This window comes from Oculina patagonica, chromosome 7 (assembly GCF_052425735.1).
Source record: "Oculina patagonica isolate OP01 chromosome 7, crgOcupat, whole genome shotgun sequence".
Taxonomy (NCBI): domain Eukaryota; kingdom Metazoa; phylum Cnidaria; class Anthozoa; order Scleractinia; family Oculinidae; genus Oculina; species Oculina patagonica.
Genome location: NC_135764.1, coordinates 24,005,639 through 24,015,307, shown reverse-complemented (window position 1 = coordinate 24,015,307; position 9,669 = coordinate 24,005,639). Strand labels below are relative to the sequence as shown.

The following is a 9,669-nucleotide window of genomic DNA, read 5'->3' as shown; positions in this document are numbered from 1 at the left end:
TAGTTGATGCCAAAAGTCCAACCAATGTCACCGAATTGAAATCATATCTGGGATTGCTCAACTACTATGGCAAGTTCGTTCCAGATTTAGCCACGATTCTCCACCCCCTTCATGACCTTTTACAGAAGGATGCACCTTGGAAGTGGACGGAAGAATGTGAGAGGGCGTTTGTAAGAAGTAAGGAGCAGCTTCAAGGTTCACCTCTCCTTGTCCATTATGATCTCAAGAAACCCCTTCGCCTGGCTTGTGATGCGTCAGCTTATGGCGTTGGTGCTGTAATCTCCCATGTGATGGAGAATGGTGAAGAGAGGCCCATTGCATTTGCCTCTCGAACTCTTTCCGCTAGTGAATGGAACTACTCGCAGATTGAAAAAGAAGCGCTTTCAATTGAATTTGGGGTGAAAAGTTCCATTCTTATCTGTATGGGCGGCAGTTAACATTGATCACAGATCATAAGCCCCTGGTCACCATACTAGGACCCAAGACGGGTATTCCTACACTGGCAGCCGCAAGAATGCAACGATGGGCCCTGATTTTGGCAGCTTACCAATATGACATTGAATATCGGAAATCAGCCGAACATGCAAACGCCGATGCTATGTCGAGATTGGTGCAGTCGACCGCAAAGGATGAATTTGAAACTGAGGCGTTTGTGGTCAGTTACGTAGATGAACTGCCTATTACTGCTGGAGACTTGGCTTCTGCCACCAGAAAAGATCCAGTTCTATGACCTTGCATGGGTGGCCCCAAGCCATTGAGGATCCCTTGTTACAGCCCTATTTTTCACGCAGAGAGGAACTTTCTGTGGATCAAGGCTGCGTGCTGTGGGGGTTGAGAGTTGTTATTCCCGGAAGGTATCGGGATCGCCTATTAGATGAATTGCATCAGGAGCATCATGAGATCTGCCGCATGAAGTCATTAGCAAGAGGGTATCTTTGGTGGCACGGATTAGATGCAGACATTGCTCAGAGGATCAGTGGTTGTCAAGTCTGTGCATCAGTCGGCAAGTCTCCGCCAAAAGCACCCTTACTCCCATGGAAATGGCCTGTTAAGCCCTGGGAGAGAATTCACATTGACTTTTTCCAGAAGGACAAGTCGACTTTTCTTATTGTGGTTGATGCCTATTCCAAATGGTTGGAAGTGATTCCTATGACATCCACGACCAGTTTGAAAACCATTGAGGTGTTGCGCTCGCTGTTTGCTCGTTATGGTCTGCCCAAAGAAGTAGTCTCCGACAATGGACCTCAGCTAGCTTCAGAAGAGTTTTCTCAGTTCATGAAACAGAATGGTGTCAAGTTCACCCGCGTACCACCATACCACCCAGCGTCAAATGGAGCTGCTGAGCGCTCAGTGCAGACAACTAAAGTGGTCCTGGCTAAGCAAGTGCTGGATATTAAAACAAGTAAACTCAGTCTGGAGCACCGGCTGGCTAACTTCCTTATCATGTACCGCAGTACGCCACACACTGTCACTGGACAGTCACCAGCTCAGCTTTTCTTAGGACGACAGATCCGAAATTGCTTCACACTACTTAAGCCCAACCTAAACAAAGCTGTGGAAGAACAACAGATGAAACAGAAGCAACACTATGATGAAGGAAGAGTAAAGGCTCGAGAATTCAAAGTAAATGACGTGGTTCTAGTTCGTAACTGGCAAAAGGGAGTTAAAAGGTGGATTCCTGGGCGAATCACTCAAGTAAAGGGTCCGCGTACGTACCTAGTTCGTCGTGGGAACCAAGTGCGATTTGTTCATGTTGACCATCTGAAGTCCACTGCCTGTGAACTGTCTGGTCCTGTGGCTGACATGAGTGCACCATTGGAGGAACTGCCTCCCATGGATGAGTCAGTGTTTCGTGGACCGATGACAAGTGGTTCTACCATTGTTTTAGAGTCTCCAATTAGTGCTTCCAAACCGGCCAGAGTTGCTGAGAGCACTGGCACCGAGAAGGTGAAGGACTGTTTAGTGCCCAAAGGAGGAACAAGTAGCACCGTGGAACCGAATTCAGAGGAGTCCACAACTCCAAGTTTGCCAGTGTTGGCTTGTCAACAACCGAGGTATCCTCAGCGGGAAAGGAGACCAACCAAGAGACTTATTTGTGAACTTTGAACTAGACTTTAAAAAGGAGACCACCCAAGAGACTCATTTTGTGAACTTTGAATTGAACTTTGAGACATTGCATGCGCAGTTTGATTAAAAACCAGAGCACATGGTAGCCATGTCATGAACAGTTTATTCTAGTTTCGAGCTCCGAATATTACAGAAAACATTTTCGATATACGTACGTGGCTACTAGTGCGACAATGTGCCTAGGAGTTGCTAGCGACCATGAGGAAAACTTAAGTTTAGTTTTTAGTACGTACATTCAAGATAGACGTTTTTTTTTTTTAAGAAACGAAGTGAATTTGTTTTAAATTGCAATTAATTTTAAAAGTAAACGTTGTACCAATCCAACAGGGATGCTGTTCCCTGGCTAAATTAACGTTAGGTCGAACTTTTTCTCATTCAATAGCTGCACCACAGGGGGAGAGAATGGCTTGAATCCTGCGATTTGATTGGCCACATAGACGGGCTCAGACAAAATATAAGTAAAAAGTAATCCACAGCAAAGTTGTACCACCATGGTGCAACATCGTCATCATTATCATTATCATTAATATTATAATCTACTCTATTACAGGTTTTTTCTTAGAGGTAATAGGCCTGAATAAAGTCTAATTCGGTCTGTAATCATTCGAGTAATAACGAAATAGGACCACCGCGAGGCGAGAGTCTAATTTGTTTAATCACGAGTATGATTACAGATAGAATTGGACGAAACGAAGTCCTGTTACCAATTAATCAAAATTATGACAAAATTCGAGAAACAAACAGACATAACTGCCGAAATGGTTAAAAGTCTTTGTGAATACTGAAAAAAAAAAAACAGTTAACAAAATGCACAATAACAGCGCGCGCAAAATGACACATACTGTTCAATTACACAGGCATGGCGCTTTAACTGTCCCATTACACTATCCAATTACAAGCATGTCGCATTCACTCTCCTATTAGTGCCCAAATCGGACTGCTGATAACAAATCACGTTGGAGAATTTTGTTTTAGGTTTGATTAGTCGGTAAATTGAGCTATTACAGTCAACTCTCGCCTTACGGACACCCCGGTATTACGGACACTCGCTATTACGGACAAAATTCAGATCCCATCTATAGAGGTTTGACTGAAAATGACTCCCGCTATTTCAGACTCTCGCTATTGCGGACACAAAATGACGTCCCGAAGGTGTCCGCTATAACGAGAGTTGACTGTATCTTAATGCGAAAATATCCACGAAACTAGCCGGTTCGAAATGCTGACTTTTTTCTAGCGCCCAAGGGAAGATACTAATGACCCCCAAGTCGGGAGGTCTTAGAATCATATTCAATGTTTATTCAGGCCAAATTCGCCAAATACACCTTACCATCGATGGCTACCTCTGCTTTACTAGGCAAGCTCATATTCTGAATTAGATTGCTTCCTCAACCAACGGCCCCTTTTGCTAGCGTTTAGGTACTAACAAGTTATGCATAGTAAGCTTCGCTCTTATAGAAACTTTCCTCCAACGTTTTGTATGCTATAGCTGGCTTTCACCACCATAAGTCGCACGCCAGCCAACCTTACTCGCTTACACTGTTTGTGACGGTGTTTGCCTGGCTCCCGTATAAATTAGATTTTTGCTTGGGCATTTTAATGTGAAGAAGAAGTCATAATTCTAGCGGAAGGGGGGGGGGGGGGGGGAGGGGGGCTTATGGTTTCTCTAAGGCTTGGAGAGGAGCGTTTAACTAGTAAGCACTGATAACGGTCTAACTCTGGTTTAAAAATCTGCTGTAGAAGAACGGATGTCGTTGAATAAGACCTGCCACCCAAATGGAAAGATGGTTAATTACTATCCATCAGGATTCCCTCAGTAATCATCAAACTTCGCATGAATTATCTAGAGAATTCTAATCATGCAAATACTATTGGTTTTCATTTAATTATAATAGCAATAATACAATGTTTGGTATATCTTGAGAGAATATCTGATTTCTCCTTTCGGCAAGCCAAATGAACTCACTTTCATTTCTAGTTGTCCGTGTTTTTTAAGGGCTCTCGGAAATTGTGGCAAATTAATCTTATAATTAGGGATTTCATCCAATATGGACATGATAATTGCGCGTCTTTATTTGTTGCCAAGTACGCTATCGACATGAACATCGAGACGACTCCTCGGGCAGCATTACGTCACCATTCTTGTTTCAGTTCCCGTCATGCTTTAACCTTTACCTTGGCGTTAAACGCCATGTCATAAATCATAAGCGAAGCTTTAATTGTTTAGTTTAAGTTAATAGATAATGGCGTTGTTCTCTTTAAATGCGTGGTAAACATACGGAATCCACCCACGTCCACCTTCGATAAAACAGGAAGTTTTATCGACTAAATAATGTTTCGTGTTCAAGCAATAAAAAAACCCAAGATAAGTAATAAACTGTATTGTTCTGCTATCGGGATCGAGTGATTGAGGGTGGGAGTGATTTCAAACATCGTAAAACATGTAAAAATCATTCTGTTTTTTCACTGCCTGCACACGTGACGTAAATGATACATGTAATCAACTCATGAATAATTAATGATATTACGGGTGTGTAAGAAACCTTGCTTCAGGGTAAGCTCCTTTGGCCTCAGTGTCTATTGGCAATTAACATGCTTGATAAAATTTACTGAATTTGTATTTCTCTCAATAAAAAGGACGATAACTTAAAAAAAACGACGTAAACAGTGAATAGTGATAACGGTAGCTTTGTAACATTTTAATTATTTTTTTCTCTTATTCATAATGTCCTAGAAAGAATTATCATGGTTCAATAAAAAAATGTATTACACAAATGGTCGAAAAAAACGGTCAGTATGTTCACATTAGACTAGTAAAATACACCCCAAACCTCACTTTCGAAGTGCAAATGAGATTTTTCCGCACAAACTTACTCCAAGAGAAGCGAGATGAATCGAATACATACGTGAAAATGGTATGAAGGTGCTAGAAGTTTGTAAAGAATTTCGTATAAACAAGGCTTGGGGAGATTTTGGGAAACTGACGTAATCATGCATAAGATCTATTGCACAATTACCTTACGGCATGTTTTACATACTTGAGTTACCGAAAAGTCCTGCATTTTTTGGTCTTTCTAGAAAGGGGTTGCTAGCCGTGGTTTTATTTGGCAATAGTAAATTGCGTTTGGGATGTTTCTTTTTTTCCAGAGCTGTGGTACCGTACGTGCCATAATCCGGCTCTTAGCTGTGAATTCTTAGTTATAGAAGAATCGCTGATTGATGAACGGTATTCGAAGAATAGAATTAAGATAAAAAGGTAAATTATTGCCAGCATCTTCGATGTCAATCAAATTTGGGTGTGGTACTTTTCGCCTTCAATGGAGATTTAGATGTAATGCTTCAGTGCAAATGAACTAAGGGAATAATGGTATAAATGTAATTTGCAGCCCTGAAACTTTCACGATCTTTGATCTTGTTGCCAGTTGAATTGGTTACACAGTGGACACCATGGATTTATCAGGTTTTTTGCAAGTACGTAAATCAGTCGTGTAAATATGACATTGGAACTTGTTTTAAGTGGTTATTCTTATTTTCTTCAACATATTTCAGTTTTCTAATGATTTATTTTTTAACTTTTTCCCTTTTTCAATATAAGATTGTTATCGCGTGTTTGCTGGCTTGTGTAGAAGTCGGATCAAGTTGGCGTCAGACCCCTCCTAAGCTCTGGAGCCTCCGCTCACAATTCAGACACAACAAACCCTGCATTGGAGGTAGTCTTGTAAGAATTGAAATCAATCAGTGTAAAGTATCTCCAGCTGGGAGGCGGCAGTGCAAAGTTAAATGTAATGGCTCGTCTACCAGAGATCCTACAGCGAGTAAGTGAAAAAATGTTACCCTTGCTTTGCTTCACGCTTTGCTGTTAAGAATGATTTATGAGTTTCACGGAATACCTACACAGAAAATAAATAACAGAATTGCGAAGAGTGACAATAGAGAAAAAAAGAAAAAGATAACAGAAATTAGCTTTAGAGAAGGTGGAATCGTGGATAAATAAAGTTTGTATTGTAATGTTGTATGCAATAAATTCAGGCACGAAAATTAGTGTACTGACTGCGTGGGAAATTGCTTTTTTATTGACACTCGTATACAGCTTAATAATTTTTGTTATTAACTCATACTTTAAACTCTTGTAAAGGAATCCTTGAGCTTTAGAAATAGCCGTAATTTTAACATAGAATATGTATTTATAGCCTAAACAATAGTGAGCTATCTGCGGATAAACTCTCAGACATTAAAAATCGCAATAACGAAAGACCTTTTCTTATTTTTTGACAAGGAAAATCTAGAGTCTTCATAATTTTACCCTTTTAACTAGCCGTCCAATTAAAAACCGGCATTACGGTTACTTGTCTGCCTAATATTTGCAATGTGGGAGGACAACAAATTAAATAAAACAGAAACCTATGGAACAGTTTTGGCATTATTTTACATTTTGCAGTCTTGTAAAGAAATTCTTAAGCTTTAGAAGTAGCCATAAATTAACATAAAATGTATGGGTATAGCTTCTATACAACAGTTTAAAGGTTCCTTTGAAAGTAGTAACCAATCTGCGGATAAACTCTCAGACAGTGAAATCGCAATTACAAAAGAACTTAGGAAAATCTAGAGTCTTCATAATTCTATCCTTTTAAGTAGTCATCCAATCAAAAACCGGCATTACGGTTACTTGTCTCTCTAATTTTTGCAATGTGGGAGGGTAACAAATCAAACGGAAACCCATAGAACAGTTTAAGTTGACCTTTTCACGTGAACTGCTTCGAATTGAACTATTCGGGCATGACCTGTTCACGTAGAATAAGCACTGAGTACTTGTACTGAGTACTAGTAACTGTACTCGGCGTGTAGTAAGTGGCTGTATAGAAAAATCTTTAAAAAATATAGATTAATGTCCTAATTTTATAAGTTTGAATAGTACTTTTCGGTTCATTCACACTCAGAGCGCAAAGAGAGTAATGTGATAATAGCTATGATACACTCTTTTTTATGAGAACCTTTTTGATAACAACGTCGAGGGTGAAAAAAGGCCAAAATTTAAGAATATCCTAAGAACTTGCCCAAGGCTGAAATTTGGTTAAGAACAAATTGTATTTTCCTATTTGTTGTAAGTGACAAACATCTGTTCTTCATTCAAATCCTGATCAGTAACCAACATTGTCATCACTCATTGTTGACGTAAACATGTACATTTAGGTAAGGAAATCCGAAATTTACTGTAATACCACTGTTTTAAAAATTTAAAAAAATAAGAACATCTTCGAGAAAGTTAAGAACGTTGAGGCTCAGCCGAAAAATTAGTACGTTCTTATATATATATAAAAGAGGGTATTCGGTCTTTTCCAATATTGAAGTCTCGACCTAAACGTCTTGGCATGTTGGGGTTGGATAAATCAACAAGTGCAAGTTTTTCACTTAGAACAGGAGCAAAGGTACCGTTCCGCGTAGACCCGCTTTGAGGAATATATATTCCCAATTGTTGGCAAAATCTCTTCCTGTCATCCATAGGCTATTATTCCACTGATGAAAAAAAATAGAAAGGTTCAGAGGCCCTTTTTTTACATAAATCATTTTTTTTTTTTATTGAGGTACGAGCCCGTTATTCTTCTCCTCCATTTTCACATATGAGTCATTTACGTAAAGTTAGCTCTGGTGCAATATTTTATGTGGATTCTCAGTTGCACCTGCCTAGTTTTATGAAGTGTTTTGCCATCCATCAACATGCACTCAATCGTGACAATTCCTGAATGTATTGTGTTTACAGGGTTTTCGTTTGTTAAAATACGAGGAAGAAAGTGCATTCAATTTACTGACGACAGAGACGGTACCAAGTATGCCCTAAAGGTTATCAATGGGACAAATGCCACTTTTGAGGTGAGTTACAAAAACAAGTGATCAGTAATCTTACATCGACCAGTCGGCTGAACATCATTAATGCGAAAATCGCCACTTAATTTAAAACTGCAACACATTTAAAACTCTTGCAAAGGAAGTTATTTTTTAATGTCAATAGCTTTCTGAAATGTAAAGTAAACGTCTTGCCTAATGATAAAGCCTCTGTTTTCGATTGTTATTCAATATAAAAATATTGTTGTTGTTTCCTTTGCTTCTACAGGAGCATCGTTGCGACAGTACAACTGAAGACAGTTTCCTGTTTGACCAAGAAAGAGTTGGAAGACTTTATCAATTTAAACACATAGATATAAGCGGGACAATGCAATTGGGCGTACCTAGAAACTGTGATGAAAACTTGTCCCTTATAAGTACAACCAAACTAGATAGGCGTTGTTCGTTTAAAAAACTCAAACGAAGATAACTTCCAAAAACGGTTAAGCAAATTGTAAATTCTTGTAAACGAATTCTTCCAACATTTCATTTTGGTTATGGGTTTGTCATAATAAGTGTAATGCAACCATACTAATTTTACGCCCTCTGAAACGATTCGCAGTTTTACTAATATTTTGTTGTTTACTTGCTAAAACTGTTTACTTTTGCTTTTTGCGATTTTTTATATATTTGCTTGCTTTCCTCATTAAGGCAATATTTCATTTTAATTTGTATTACAATAGTTTACAATAAAACAGTTAGAAATGTAGATTTCTTTGTTTGCTTCAATATCAAACATACATATTGCACTTTAAAGAGTATCGCCCGCTGATAATACTCACTTATCTATATTCTCAGCTGATAAACCGCAAAATTACACAGTTCTGACCGAGTTTTTCGACTTAGTTTTTCGGTACTTGTTCTAGCCTGTTGGCCCTTCGGTACGCTTTTGGTCTTCCTTGCCAAAAAATTGTATGCTTGTTGTCTGATTCTAGCCAACTCGGCCTACGGCCTCTTCAGCAAATTTTTAGGTGATATTCCGCCCAATATCGCAGGATTATTGTTAAATTTAAATTGTTAAAATTAAAATTTGGTCATATTTGATCATTATGGTGTGTTTTGGCAAAAATCGAACATTGGCTTCCTAGATAATTTTAATTTTCAAAACAAACACCCTTCGGCTAAAAAAAACTACATCGAGCCTCCTTAATATCAGTCAAAAAGCCCAGAAAATATGAATTCTAACAATGTAAATGTTGGTCAACACTTAATTTAATTAATAAATTCAAAAATCTAAGAATCTTCACTTCGCTTTAAGTCAAATACATATCGTTCATTTTTGCATTTCTCAATACCGGTTTGTTTTTAGTTTAAGAATTTTTCGTTAGATGTCAAAAAGCCTGTAATTTATATAATTTACGTCAAAAAGAACAACGATAGAAGATCCCGAGTTGACTTTCTTTTAATGAAAGTGAAATGAACTATTTGCCGGATGATATAAATAATTAAACCTCATGTTTTTCTTGTTGTTAAGTGCAATTTGGGTATGATGACCTAATGCTGCTTTAGGCAGCCGTTTGGTCAGCATTTTAACAAAATTATTTCAGTTAAAGTTGATGCAATATAACTTTCGTATCTCTTTTGCATGGTGGAATGACGTAAGACACTCAAAAGTATTATTATAAACAGTTGCAAACATGCCTTGTGTAGGCATAAACAGGA

At 38.5% G+C, this 9,669-nt stretch overlaps 1 pseudogene; it reads left to right on the top strand.

Annotated features, from left to right (window-relative positions):
• The first annotated feature begins 5,574 nt into the window (after positions 1–5,574).
• Positions 5,575–8,454, top strand: LOC144659306 (uncharacterized; annotated as a pseudogene).
• Positions 8,455–9,669: the final 1,215 nt, after the last annotated feature.